General features: G+C 37.7%; 1 long non-coding RNA gene across 2 annotated transcripts; it reads right to left on the bottom strand.

Moving 5' to 3' along the window:
* Positions 1-9,284: 9,284 nt before the first annotated feature.
* LOC141365915 (uncharacterized) lies at positions 9,285-12,450 on the bottom strand. 2 transcript variants are annotated; one of them, XR_012370869.1, is made up of 8 exons: positions 11,381-12,450; positions 11,177-11,227; positions 10,965-11,055; positions 10,799-10,872; positions 10,531-10,679; positions 10,116-10,379; positions 9,941-10,023; positions 9,285-9,681 (listed from the first exon to the last, which is right to left on the bottom strand). It is a non-coding gene; the product is annotated as an uncharacterized lncRNA (long non-coding RNA). The 2 variants fall into 2 exon arrangements; XR_012370870.1 differs by having other exon boundaries at positions 10,116-10,206; positions 11,381-12,448.
* Between the last annotated feature and the right edge of the window lie 958 nt (positions 12,451-13,408).

Below are 13,408 nucleotides of genomic sequence, written 5' to 3'. Positions count from 1 at the left end.
CTTAAATGTGGTAAGCCACAAGTTTCTACAAGTTTCTCACTCACAGCTATGACCCGTCAAAGTTTGTCTCAATGTTAAGTCAATGGAAATTTTGGGGTGTTCGAGCCCCCCGTTTAGGAATTCGGAAGGTCCCATCAGTTAGAAAAGATATAGCACACTAAGTCAGACCAGTCTGAAGGTCTGTGGAAAATTTGGTGCATGTAGCTTGAAAGCTCTAGGACGAGTTAGTGTCAGAAATTTGGGGTAGAATAATAATAATAATAATAAGATATAAGTTTAATAGCAATAACAATATATTGGCTTTTTCAAAGCCAACATAATAAGTTTAAAAGCAATAACAGTATGTTGGCTTTTTCAAAGCCAACATAATAATAAGTATGACGAATAATAATAGTGATGCTTTGCATAAATGCAAGCACCACTAATAATATCCCTGAGCAATAGTAATAGTGATGCCTTGCATAAATGCAAGCACCACTAATAATAATAAGTTTAGAATGAAGAACAGTATGTTGGCTTTTTCAAGCCAACATAATAATAAGTATGAGCAATAGTAATAGTGATGCCTTGCATAAATGCAAGCACCACTAATTAAAGTTTGAAGACAAAGTTTATGTTGGCTTGAAAAAGCGTAGCCTGAACGTTTAAAACGGTTTGACAGAAGTTTAGTTTAGTAGGCTATCTGGCTGTTGGTATGTTTAGGTATGAAGGTAGCATGATTTAGCATGATTTATCATGATGCCAACATGATAAAGCATGAAGCTAGCATGATGCTAGCATGATTAGCATGAAGCTAGCATGATTAACATGATGTTAGCATGATGTTAGCATGATTAGCATGAAGCTAGCATAATGCTAGCATGATTAACATGAAGCTAGCATGATGTTAGCATGATTAGCATGAAGCTAGCATGATGTTAGCATGATTAGCATGAAGCTAGCATGATGCTAGCATGATTAGCATGAAGCTAGCATGATGTTAGCATGATTAGCATGAAGCTAGCATGATGCTAGCATGATTAGCATGAAGCTATCATGATTAGCATAAAGCTAGCATGATTAGCATGAAGCTAGCATGATGCTAACATGATAAGCATGAAGCTAGCATGAAGTTAGCATGATGTTAGCATGATTAGCATGAAGCTAGCATGATTAGCATGAAGCTAGCATGAAGTTAACATGATGGTAGCATGATTAGCATAAAGCTAGCATGTTGCTAGCATGATTAGCATGAAGCTAGCATGATGTTAACATGATTAGCATGAAGCTAACATGATGTTAGCATGATTAACATGAAGCTAACTTGATGTTAGCATGATTAGCATGAAGCTAGCATGATGCTAGCATGAAACTAGCATGATTAGCATGAAGCTAGCATGATTCTAGCATGATTAGCATGAAGCTAGCATGATTCTAACATGATTAGCATGAAGCTAGCATGATTCTAACATGATTAGCATGAAGCTAACATGATGTTAGCATGATTAGCATGAAGGTAGCATGAGGCTAGCATGATTAGCATGAAGTAAGCATGAAGCTAGCATGATTTAACGTGAAGCTAGCATGATTAGCATGACGCTAGCACTATTTAGCGTACAGCTAACAAGATTTAGCATGAAGCTAGCATGATGCTAGCATGAAACTAGCACGATTCTAGCATGATTAGCATGAAGCTAGCATGATTCTAGCATGATTAGCATGAAGCTAGCATGATTCTAACATGATTAGCATGAAGCTAGCATGATGTTAGCATGATTAGCATGAAGGTAGCATGAGGCTAGCATGATTAGCATGAAGTAAGCATGAAGCTAGCATGATTTAACGTGAAGCTAGCATGATTAGCATGACGCTAGCACTATTTAGCGTGCAGCTAACAAGATTTAACATGAAGTTAGCATGATTTAGCATGAAGTTAGCAAGATTTATTATGAAATTAGCATAAAGCTAGCATGAAACTAGCATGAAGCTAGTATGACTTAGCATGGAGCTAGCATGAAGCTAACATGACCCAAAGACCCAACCCCCATGTCTCTATGATGTTCAGACCAAGAGATATAAGGCTTTGTTTATTATGTTGCTAGGGTGCTCATATTTGGTTGCTAGGGGCGTGGCTTAATGCCTCAATAAGAATCCTATTAAGACTGATTGGATGCCTGAGTAAAATGAGCCCACCCCTATGTCTCTATGACACTCTGGTGTAAAGATATCCATCTGGGCTTTTTATAATTGTAGTCTATGGGAGATGTTGCTAGGGTACCCAAAATTGTTGCTAGGGGCGTGGCTAAATAGCTTTGGGGTGATCCTAAGAGACTGATTGGATGACTGAGTAAAATGAGCCCACCCCCATGTCTCTACGACACTCTAAAGTAAAGATATTCCATCTGGGACGCTTTTATTCCCTTATATGGGCATGTTTCCTGCCCCATTATAAGTCAATGGGAAATTTTGGGGGCCTCTTACACCCCAGGGGTATAGCTTACACCCCATTGTGATGTATGTTTTTACAGAGCCTGTCAGCCACCTTAAATGTGGTAAGCCACAAGTTTCTACAAGTTTCTCACTCACAGCTATGACCCGTCAAAGTTTGTCTCAATGTTAAGTCAATGGAAATTTTGGGGTGTTCGAGACCCCCGTTTAGGAATTCGGAAGGTCCCATCAGTTAGAAAAGATATAGCACACTAAGTCAGACCAGTCTGAAGGTCTGTGGAAAATTTGGTGCATGTAGCTTGAAAGCCCTAGGACGAGTTAGTGTTTATAATTTTGGGGGGATAAGAAAGAATAATAACTAGATAGAAAAGTTTGTTGACAAACTTTATGTTGGCTTGACAAAGCCTGGCCTGAACATTAAAAACGGTTTGACAGAAGTTTACTTTAGTAGGCTATCTGGCTGTTAGTATGTTTAAGTATGAAGCTAGCCTGATTTAACATAAAGTTAGCATGATTAGCCTGAAGCTAGCATGAAGCTAACATGATTAGCATGAAGCTAACATGATTAGCATGAAGCTAGCATCAAGTTAGCATGATTAGCAAGAAGCTAGCATGATGCTAACATGAAATAGCATGAAGCTAGCATGATGCTAACATGAATTAGCATGAAGCTAGCATGAAGCTAACATGATTAGCATGAAGCTAGCATCAAGTTAGCATGATTAGCATGAAGTTAGCATGATGCTAACATGAAATAGCATGAAGCTAGCATGATGCTAACATGAAATAACATGAAGCTAACATGATGCTAACATGAATTAGCATGAAGCTAGCATGAAGCTAACATGATTAGCATGAAGCTAGCATCAAGTTAGCATGAATTAGCATGAAGTTAGAATGAAGCTAGCATGATGCTAACATGAATTAGCATGAAGCTAACATGAATTAGCATGAAGCTAGCATGATGCTAACATGAATTAGCATGAAGCTAGCATGATGCTAACATGAATTAGCATGATGCTAACATGAATTAGCATGATGCTAACATGAATTAGCATGAAGCTAGCATGATGCTAACATGAATTAGCATGAAGTTAGCATGATGCTAACATGAATTAGCATGAAGTTAGCATGATGCTAACATGAATTAGCATGAAGTTAGCATGATGCTAACATGAATTAGCATGAAGCTAGCATGATGCTAACATGAATTAGCATGAAGTTAGCATGATGTTAACATGAATTAGCATGAAGCTAGCATGATGCTAACATGAATTAGCATGAAGCTAGCATGATGCTAACATGAATTAGCATGAAGCTAGCATGAAGCTAACATGAATTAGCATGAAGCTAGCATGATGCTAACATGAATTAGCATGAAGCTAGCATGATGCTAACATGAATTAGCATGAAGCTAGCATGATGTTAACATGAATTAGCATTAAGCTAGCATGATGCTAACATGAATAAGCATGAAGTTTGCAAGATTTATTATGAAATTAGCATAAAGCTAGCATGAAACTAGCATGAAGCTAGTATGACTTAGCTTGAAGCTAGCATGAAGCTAACATGACCAAAAGACCCAACCCCCATGTCTCTATGATGTTCGGATCCAGAGATATAAGGCTTTGTTTATTATGTTGCTAGGGTTCTCATATTTGGTTGCTAGGGGCGTGGCTTAATAGCTCAATAAGAATCCTTAGAGACTGATTGGATGCCTGAGTAAAATGAGCCCACCCCCATGTCTCTGTGACACTGTGCTGCAAAGATATCCATCTGGGCATTTTATAATGGCAGTCTATGGGAGATGTTGCTAGGGTGCCCAAAAATGGTTGCTAGGGGCGTGGCTTAATTGCTATGGGATGATCCAGAGAGACTGATTGGATGCCTGAGTAAAATGAGCCCACCCCCATGTCTCTATGACACTGTAAAACGAAGATATTCCATCTGGAATGTTTTTATTCCCTAATATGGGCGTGTTTCCTGCCCCGTTATAAGTCAATGGGGAATTTTGGGGGTCTCCTACACCCCAGGGGTGAAACCTACACCCCAATGTGAGGTATGTTCTCACAGTGCCTGTCAGCCTCCTTAAATATGGTAAGCCACAAGTTTCTACAAATTTCTCACTCGGAGCTATGACCCGTCAAAGTTTGTCCAATGTTAAGTCAATGGGACTTTTGGAATTTTAAATTCCCGTTTTAGGAATTCTGTAAGTCGGATCCCGTCAAAAAGATATAGCACACTTCTTCAGACCAGTTAGAATGTCCGTGGAAAATTTGGTGGATGTAGCTTGAAAGCTGTCGGACGAGTTAGCTGCAGAAATTTCGCTCAGAAGAAGAATAATAATAACTAGATAGGTACATTTCCTGAAGAAAATGTGAAGTGGTGCTTGCCGTGGCAAATTTCGGGGAACAATATATGATTATACTCTAAGTCACGAGTAAAATAGTCCAACCCCTGTGTCTCTACAATGTTCTGATGCGGAGATATAAGGCTTTGTTTACTCTGTTGCTAGGGTATTGTATTTGGTTGCTAGGGAGAAAATTGGCATCCACTAGTGATTACACTCCGAGTCACAAGTCAAAAGGTCCAACCCCCATGTCTCTAAGATTTTCTGATGCGGAGATATAACGATTTGTTTATTCCGTTGCTAGGGTGCTCATATTTGGTTGCTAGGGGTGTGGCTTAATACCACTTGGCATCCACTAGTATTATTAGTTAATGTTAACTTATGTTATACAATGAACTTTTTAAAGTGTTACCAAAAACTCTATACAAGAGTGGATTAGAACCCGTACTCTCTTGCATGCTAAACAAAAATGTCACCTCCCACCCATGTGGGCACATGGCTTCTGTTGGCGGATTGATGTGTTTAATGACTCACTGACGTGAAGAATCGCGAGACTTGCAATATATAAAATATATTACATTAAAAGTAATAAGATTTCTTATCATTTATTGACACCTCAGTCATAGGTCTGCAACAAATCATGTATAAGTGTTGTCTATTATTAGTACATGTTAACTATTGTTATACAATGAACATTTTAAAGTGTCACGAAAAACTCTGTACAAGGGTGGATTCGAACTCTTACCCTCCTGCATGCTAAACAAAAATGTTACCTCCCACCCATGTGAACACATGGCTTCTGTTGGCGGATTTATGTATTTAATGACTCACTGACGTGAAGAATCGCGAGCCTTGCAATATATTTAATATATTACATTAAAAGTATAAAGATTTCTTATAATTCTTTGTGATATAAATGTGTTATATGTTCTAAAAAAAAACATTATGTAACATGAGGAAAAACACTTGGAAAAATGCGCTTCATTTGAATGAATGGGTGGCTCTTAAAAGAGCCGTTGGTGTGGTGAACATTTGATGGCTTCATCTTCGAAGTTCTGCCTGCAGAGCTTCTCTGATGTTGCGCAGCAAAAGCTCATTGCCGCCTGGGCTCAGGTGGGTTCCGTCCCTGGTCAGATGGGCCAGGTTGATATTGCCGTGGCGAATGCAGCACATCCTTCTCTCTGCCAAGAAGCTTTCAATAGAACGGTTGATCCACCGCCGGCTCCGTTCGATGCCGTATGCGCTCCTAGCAGTCTGCCCTCGCCAGTTCCGACGGGGAAGAATAAATGAAAACAGAACCCTGGTCCTGGGGAAGGTTCTGAAGACTTCGGCCAGGTCAGTCTTCATTTCCCTAAAGAAATCCAGGCGGTTGCGGCCCTCCCGACAAAGACTGTTTCCACCGAGGTGGATAACCAGGATATCAGGAGCTGGAGCTGTGGCCTTGAGAGACCGCAGTACTGGAAGCAACTGCTCCCAGAGTCTGCCTCCTCTGCCCTCCCAAGTAACCCTGCAGCAAATGCTGAGATTCCTGTCGAGCCCCTCCTCACAAATGTGACCATACAGCCTTTTAATTATAGAGCTCCCAACTATCCATACACGAGGTACACGTTCGTCCGCCATCATTGTTCGAATTATGTCAAAGTTTATGGGGAGGGGTCCCGTAACTACTCCGTGCGTGCGTTATGTATGTGCGTCTGTGTAGCAGTCTGTACGGCGTGCACACAGAAAACAGCTCACTTTAACATTTTCTTTCGCTCAGATTGTTTTAAATTGCTTGCATGTCAACATTTGTACGGTTTAGACACACATTGAAAAAAATAAACTTTCTATAAACAGTTGGTTTTTTCTGAACGATGCATATTTAAGCAATTAGTATTTAAAAAAATAATAATTTATTCGTGATTTCTTCTGCTTTCTCAATAAGTGTCTCTTCTGACTGTGTGGACCCACTGTCAATCTGAGTGTAGCCTCGCCAGTGAGTAAAATAATTGTTTGAGAATCATTTTTAAAAAACCCTAACCCTAAAGATTACTAAAGATTTTTACCATCTATGAGGTGAAAATAATCCACGCAGAGACATTGACTCGTCTGTCAATTCCTCTAGAAAGCAGCGTGGGGTGCACTTGAGTTTGTTTATTTCAGACAGTAGTCTGTTGTTTATTGCGAAATTGGGACAAATAATAGTCAGTATCGCCCTGTGGCGGTGCAGGACAAGAATTATAAATTCATGTAGCATCTTAATTTTAATAAAAAACAAGTGACCACCCTTATTTATATTTTGTAGCAGCTCAATTTAAAAAAAAGATTCCCTGTGTATTTTGGTCGTTTATAATTAAAAAACACATATGTTTAATTTCTCACCTGGTCATTACTGATATTTTTACACAATAAACGCTTAAAAAAATGCATTACTAACTTTCCACTTAACTTACCTCTAGGATAGGCCCTATTTGCCTCCTAAACTGACTTTTTCTATATTTTAATCTTTAAATACATTTAATCAAAATAATATTAAAAAAATAGAAAAACGTGCAATAATGATAAAATGAACAACTATTTTATTGTAAAATAGTGCAAATACTGACTTTATTATAAAGATCACTTGAACAGTTGTATAAAATAAATGATTGGATTTACTTTTTTGGAAGGTTGATTTTGTCGCCACCACTTTTTAAAAACATCTCGTGGTACGAATGAATATAATAGAAATGCCAGCCTATCTCCAGTTGGTCATCCGGTGCAGGAATGTGTTTCTGAAATCATGCAGGGTCTTCCTTTCTTGATGCTCGTGGTTGCTGAGCAATGACACGCCACTTGAGCAATCTCTATTTGTTTCGGTGAAATCACAAAATAAAATGCACACAAATATGTTTGCACTGTTGATATACAATCACCAACTTACTATAAACCACTATAAACTAAAACATACTATACATGGCAACTTCGAATGAACCTCTTGCATGCTACCCACAGCCCATATGTAAATGCAGGTTTTTGTGGCAAATTTTTGTATTAACTGCCGTAAAGAGTCGAGAGCATAACAAACATACTACAGTAGATCTGATGCTTTTAACAGCAGTTTCCTTGTCAATAAATTAAACTCATGTATTATTTTTTTTGCAATCATTAGTTCCTGCGATTAAATTAAATGAAAAATATGCACATACAAATACATATATGGAGTACCCCTTGCACATTCTGTGAAGTTCACAAGAACACATTTTTAATGTGCCATTGAAGAGGTTTCAATAAAGACAAAAACACTTGATGTGCCAATTCAACAAATTTATTAAAAGATTTAGAAAACGCCTGTTGTGCCAAATCCCACCTAAATGCACAGCTAGATCCTAAAATGTTGTAATAGCTCACATTTAAATATAATTTTTACATTTAAATATACATTTTACCAATTTTTACTACGTCTGAAAAAGGAACAATTACTTTGCAGTGGCAACAATATATTTTTACTAGTAGAAAATGATATACCTATACATGTGTGGTAACTAACTTATTTGTTAACTTCTTTAACAGAATAATAATTTTGCTTTAAATTCTTCAATTTCTAATACTTTACTGTTGAATTAATACAATATACACGGATAAAAATTATATACCTATATGTGTAGTAACCACCTTATTTGTTAACTTGTTTAACACAATAATCTTTGCTTTAAATTCTTTTTTCAAAACTCAAATTTTTTTCACTTTCAAAAATTCTAACACAAGTTCTTATTTTGGGATAATACCGGTAAAAATTTGTTGGGATTATTGTTAACCTTCTGCATGTTGTTTTCAAAAATATTTTAAAATACTCTATTACTGTTTACGATTTGGTTTATTACAACGCAGGTATTTATAAGAGTAATAAGAGTAAAGTCCTGTCATTTCAGAAAACAGGAGGGGCTTTTAACATGATTACATTTTTATTTATAATTAATTGTGGGGCCCTGGTTATTTATATTTTTATAATTTCAATTAATAAATAAATATTTGTATCAACTTGCAAACTGTTGTTTTGAAAACCCTAGTTGTCAGAGACATGAGAGGGACACAGGATTTGGCACAACACCCCCAGTGAGCAAGCCTGTGGCGACAGTGGCAAGGAAAAAACCAAAAAGGAAATAAAAAAACCTTGAGAGGAACCAGACTCAGCAGGGGGCTGCCCATCCTCTTCTGGCATGGCGTACACATTATTACTAACATTCCTATTTTAACTAATATTTTAAATTTTACTATACTTTACTATATATATATATATATATATATATATATATATATATAGAGAGAGAGAGAGAGAGAGAGAGAGAGACCAATTATTATATTAAACTAATATTTTATATTTTAATATCTATATATCTATATCTTGAAACCAATTATTATATTAAACTAATATTTTATATTTTAATATCTATATATTGAAACTTATTATTATATTAAACTAATATTTTATATTTTAATATCTATATATCTATATATTGAAACTAATTATTATATTAAACTAATATTTTATATTTTAATATCTATATATTGAAACTAATTATTATATTAAACTAATATTTTATATTTTAATATCTATATATCTATATCTATATATTGAAACCAATTATTATATTAAACTAATATTTTATATTTTAATATCTATATATCTATATATTGAAACTAATTATTATATTAAACTAATATTTTATATTTTAATATCTATATATCTATATATTGAAACCAATTATTATATTAAACTAATATTTTATATTTTAATATCTATATATCTATACATAGAAACCAATTATTTAATATGATAAAACTAAATTTTAAGTAAATGAAATTAATTAATGCAATGAGCGGTGTAGTGAAGCAGCTCCCGACATCTAGCCGCTGGATCTGACATTGCATACAGGCTGGACACCCTGAGGTAGAGGAGGTAAAACAGAGAGGCTCATATTAGTATATTTATTTCAATTGTTTTGATTCTGCAAAACTGACAGAGCATTAAGTTCAGGTCAGATACGTGTCTTGCAAGAAACATTTAGCCACTCTTTCTTCTGAGAACCATTATACACTTAAACACTGTCTTGGTTTTCACATCAAAGCACATGGCTTTAAACAAAACATTGTATGATAAAATGCACTGAAACACTAGACTTTACCAGTAGTATTGACACTTACCTCTACTGCTTCAATATGGTTCTTAATTTGCTTCTTTAGTCTTCAGTATTGTCCTACATGCCAAATGGGTTTGGTCACATTATCTAGCCATGAAACAAATAAATTAATAATGGGGTCACAAAATGCACATATACTAACAAACAAACAAAACAAATAAATAAATGTTACAACTTACTAAAAGAAATCCAGCTTTCCAATGTATCCTGCTTGTCATTATCGGTGTTGTAGCACACTTGATCTTCTCAGACATTCTGACCTGGCGGTTCCTAAAAAACATCAGAATCAGAATTAAAATAAAATATTCCTCCAAAAGTAGTTATGATGTGCAGTAGTACAGTGACTGAAGCAAGTTCTTAAAACACTTAGCTTTAGATGGTATATTGCACACTCATATCCATTGTTGGGCATGACTGCTATCGTCTCAAAATTCTTCATGCAACTTTAAAGAAGAGCACATTTTAATAATAACAGAACAGCAGGGGACTGCAAATAAAAAATCTAGTACACATTGTCACAAATTGAACACAAAGCAAATACATCACAACAGTGTCTTACTACTTAACTTTACCTTACTGTAATTTATGACTTACTGCCGCTGTTACTCTCACTGTCTGTGTCCTCCCTGGAGTTGCCACACTAATCCTCACTGCATCCTGTATGCTGCTGCCGTCACCTTTACTTCCTAGTGTCCTCCCTCGAGCTGCCACATTACTCCTTCGTCCTTCAGCCACTCTTTCTTCTAAAAACCATGATACACTTTAACAATTGATTTTCACATCAAAGCACATGCCTTTGAACAACACATTGTATGAAAAATGCACTGAAACACTAGACTTTACCAGTAGTATTGACACTTACCTGAGACTGCTCCTTCCTTTGCTTCTTTAGTCTTCAGTATTGTCCTCAATGCCAAATGGGTTTGGTCACATTATCTAGCCATGAAATCAACAATTGAATAATGGGGTCACTAAATACACATATACTAACAAACAAACAAAACAAATAAATAAAAGTTACAACTTACTAAAAGAAATCCAGCTTTCCAATGTATCCTGCTTGTCATCATGGGTGTTGTAGCACACTTGATCTTCTCAGACATTCTGACCTGGCAGTTCCTGAAAAACATCAGAATCAGAATTAGAATAAAACATTCCTCCAAAGTAGTTACAATGTGCAGTAGTACAGTGACTGAAGAAAGTTCTTAAAACACTTAGCTTTAGATGGTATATTGCACACTCATATCCATTGTTGGACAGGGCTGCTATCGTCTCAAAATTCTTCCTGCAACTTTACAAAAGAGCACATTTTAATAATAACAGAACAGCGGGGGACTGCAAATAAAAAATCTATGACACATTTTCACAAATTGAACACAAAGCAAATACATCACAACAGTGTCTTATTACTTCTAACTTTACCTTACTATCATTTATGACTTACTGCCGCTGTTGCTCTCACTGTCTGTGTCCTCCCTGGAGTTGCCACACTAATCCTCACTGCATCCTGTATGCTGCTGCCGCCGCCTTTACTTCCTAGTGTCCTCCCTCGAGCTGCCACATTACTCCTTCATCCTTCCTGCTGCTGTACCTGCTTTGTAGCTCACTGCCATAACACTGTTAAATGACCATAGATGCCAAAATCTCATTGCAACACGACCATACACACCAACCCGTTGGCTAAGGCTGTCAGTGAGCCCCCACTGTCGTCGTTAATGCAGGTTCAGTGGCCCCCGGTTTTGTATGGCATGACAACACAACGCAAGACAACAAAACAACACGACCATACGCAACAACACGTTGGCTAAGGCGGTCAATGAGCCCCCACTGTCGTCGTTAATGCAGGTTCAGTGGCCCCCGGTTTTGTATGGCATGACAACACAACGCAAGACAACAAAACAACACGACCATACGCACCAACCCGTTGGCTAAGGCTGTAAAAGAGCCCCCACTGTCGTCGTTAATGCAGGTTCAGTGGCCCCCGGTTTCGTATGGCATAACAACACAACCATTAGTGCACAAACATTCAAGTCAACCCATTGGCTAAGGCTGTCAGAGTCCTATTGCCACTGTTAATGCTTACTGCCCATCGTTCCATTTGTCGAAACACCATAACCACCTACCCATTGGCTAAGGCCATCAAAGTCCCACTGGTATAACCATACACGCCAAACCGTTGGCTGAGGCCATCCAAGACCCGAAGCATGCTTCTTACCTTCCGCAGCCATGATAGCACCAAAAATCCAACCAGCGCTGCGTCTCCAGCTCCTCCGATTACACCTCCAGCACGACACAGCCTAAAGAAAGTTGATGCATGCTAACCGACATTTGCTGGTACCTTCTCCATCCATAATAGCACCAGAAACCCAACCAGCGCTGCGTCTCCAGCTCCTCCGATTGCACGTCCAGCACCACATAGCTTGAAGAAAGTTAATGCGCAGTCGGTGCCCACGATTTCGTATGGCAAAAAACACAACAATATCCGCCAACCACAGAATGTCATTTTCGCAATATACAGTACACAGGATTGTGGTAACTGTAATAGCTATGTAACACACCTGACTGAAGACACAAGTCCGGATGTGAGATGTAAATGTGATCCAGTAGTGTGTGCTTCTCAGTTGTAGCTGATGTGATTAGCTGTGTATATCCCTTGGATTGAAACATCTCCAATATAGCCTTTCTTCCAGCAGATAAGAGGTCCTCATTAAAGTCTCCACTGATGATTACAGGATGGTTGTCTACTATGTCCAGATAATCAAGTAGGCCCCTTAAATTTGGCAAGAATTTTTCAAGACTGTAGTTTGGTGGCCTGTACACTGCAGCAATTGTTGCACACATTGGGGTGTCAATTTTGATGACAACAAACTCCAGGTCTGTGACACTTTGGATGTACTGTCTGGACTGAGCTTGAATATCTTCTTTGCAAAATATTGCAACTCCACCACCGTCTTTCTTTGCCATTTCTGCATGGGTTGAGTAGGAAACATGTCTATTCCGTGCAAACATCTTGTATCCTTCCAACTGGAGATGTTGTGGAATACATGAGCCAGACAAGTGACTTTCCGTTATGCAAAGAATATCCGATAAAAGTAGCTCATGATGGCATCTGATATCCTCGATGTGAGATGACAGTCCTTCCGTGTTGTGGTGAACTATTTTAAGTGTTTGGTCCTGGTTGATTTCCCTTATGTGTTGCAAAAGTGGCATGATTCCTTCGAATGTCACTTTTCTCATGTTCTGCAACGATGCTGTGATTTCAGGATCAGCATAAATCTTCTTTTCAATGAAGTCTGTAATATGTAATCCAGAAAGCGACGTTGTTCGGCTGAGGGCAACATAGGCCATTCCAGGTTCGAAAATCTTCTTCAGTGACACTACGGCAGACTGCATTGTCATACCTTGAACTTTGTGAGCTGTGCAGGCATAAGCGAGCTTGATGGGAAATTGACGACGAACTGTTCCTTTCCTC

The sequence above is a fragment of the Misgurnus anguillicaudatus genome, chromosome 8, assembly GCF_027580225.2.
Source record: "Misgurnus anguillicaudatus chromosome 8, ASM2758022v2, whole genome shotgun sequence".
NCBI classification, from domain to species: domain Eukaryota; kingdom Metazoa; phylum Chordata; class Actinopteri; order Cypriniformes; family Cobitidae; genus Misgurnus; species Misgurnus anguillicaudatus.
Note: the sequence above shows the minus strand (reverse complement) of the source record. Positions and strands in the feature narration are given on the sequence as shown.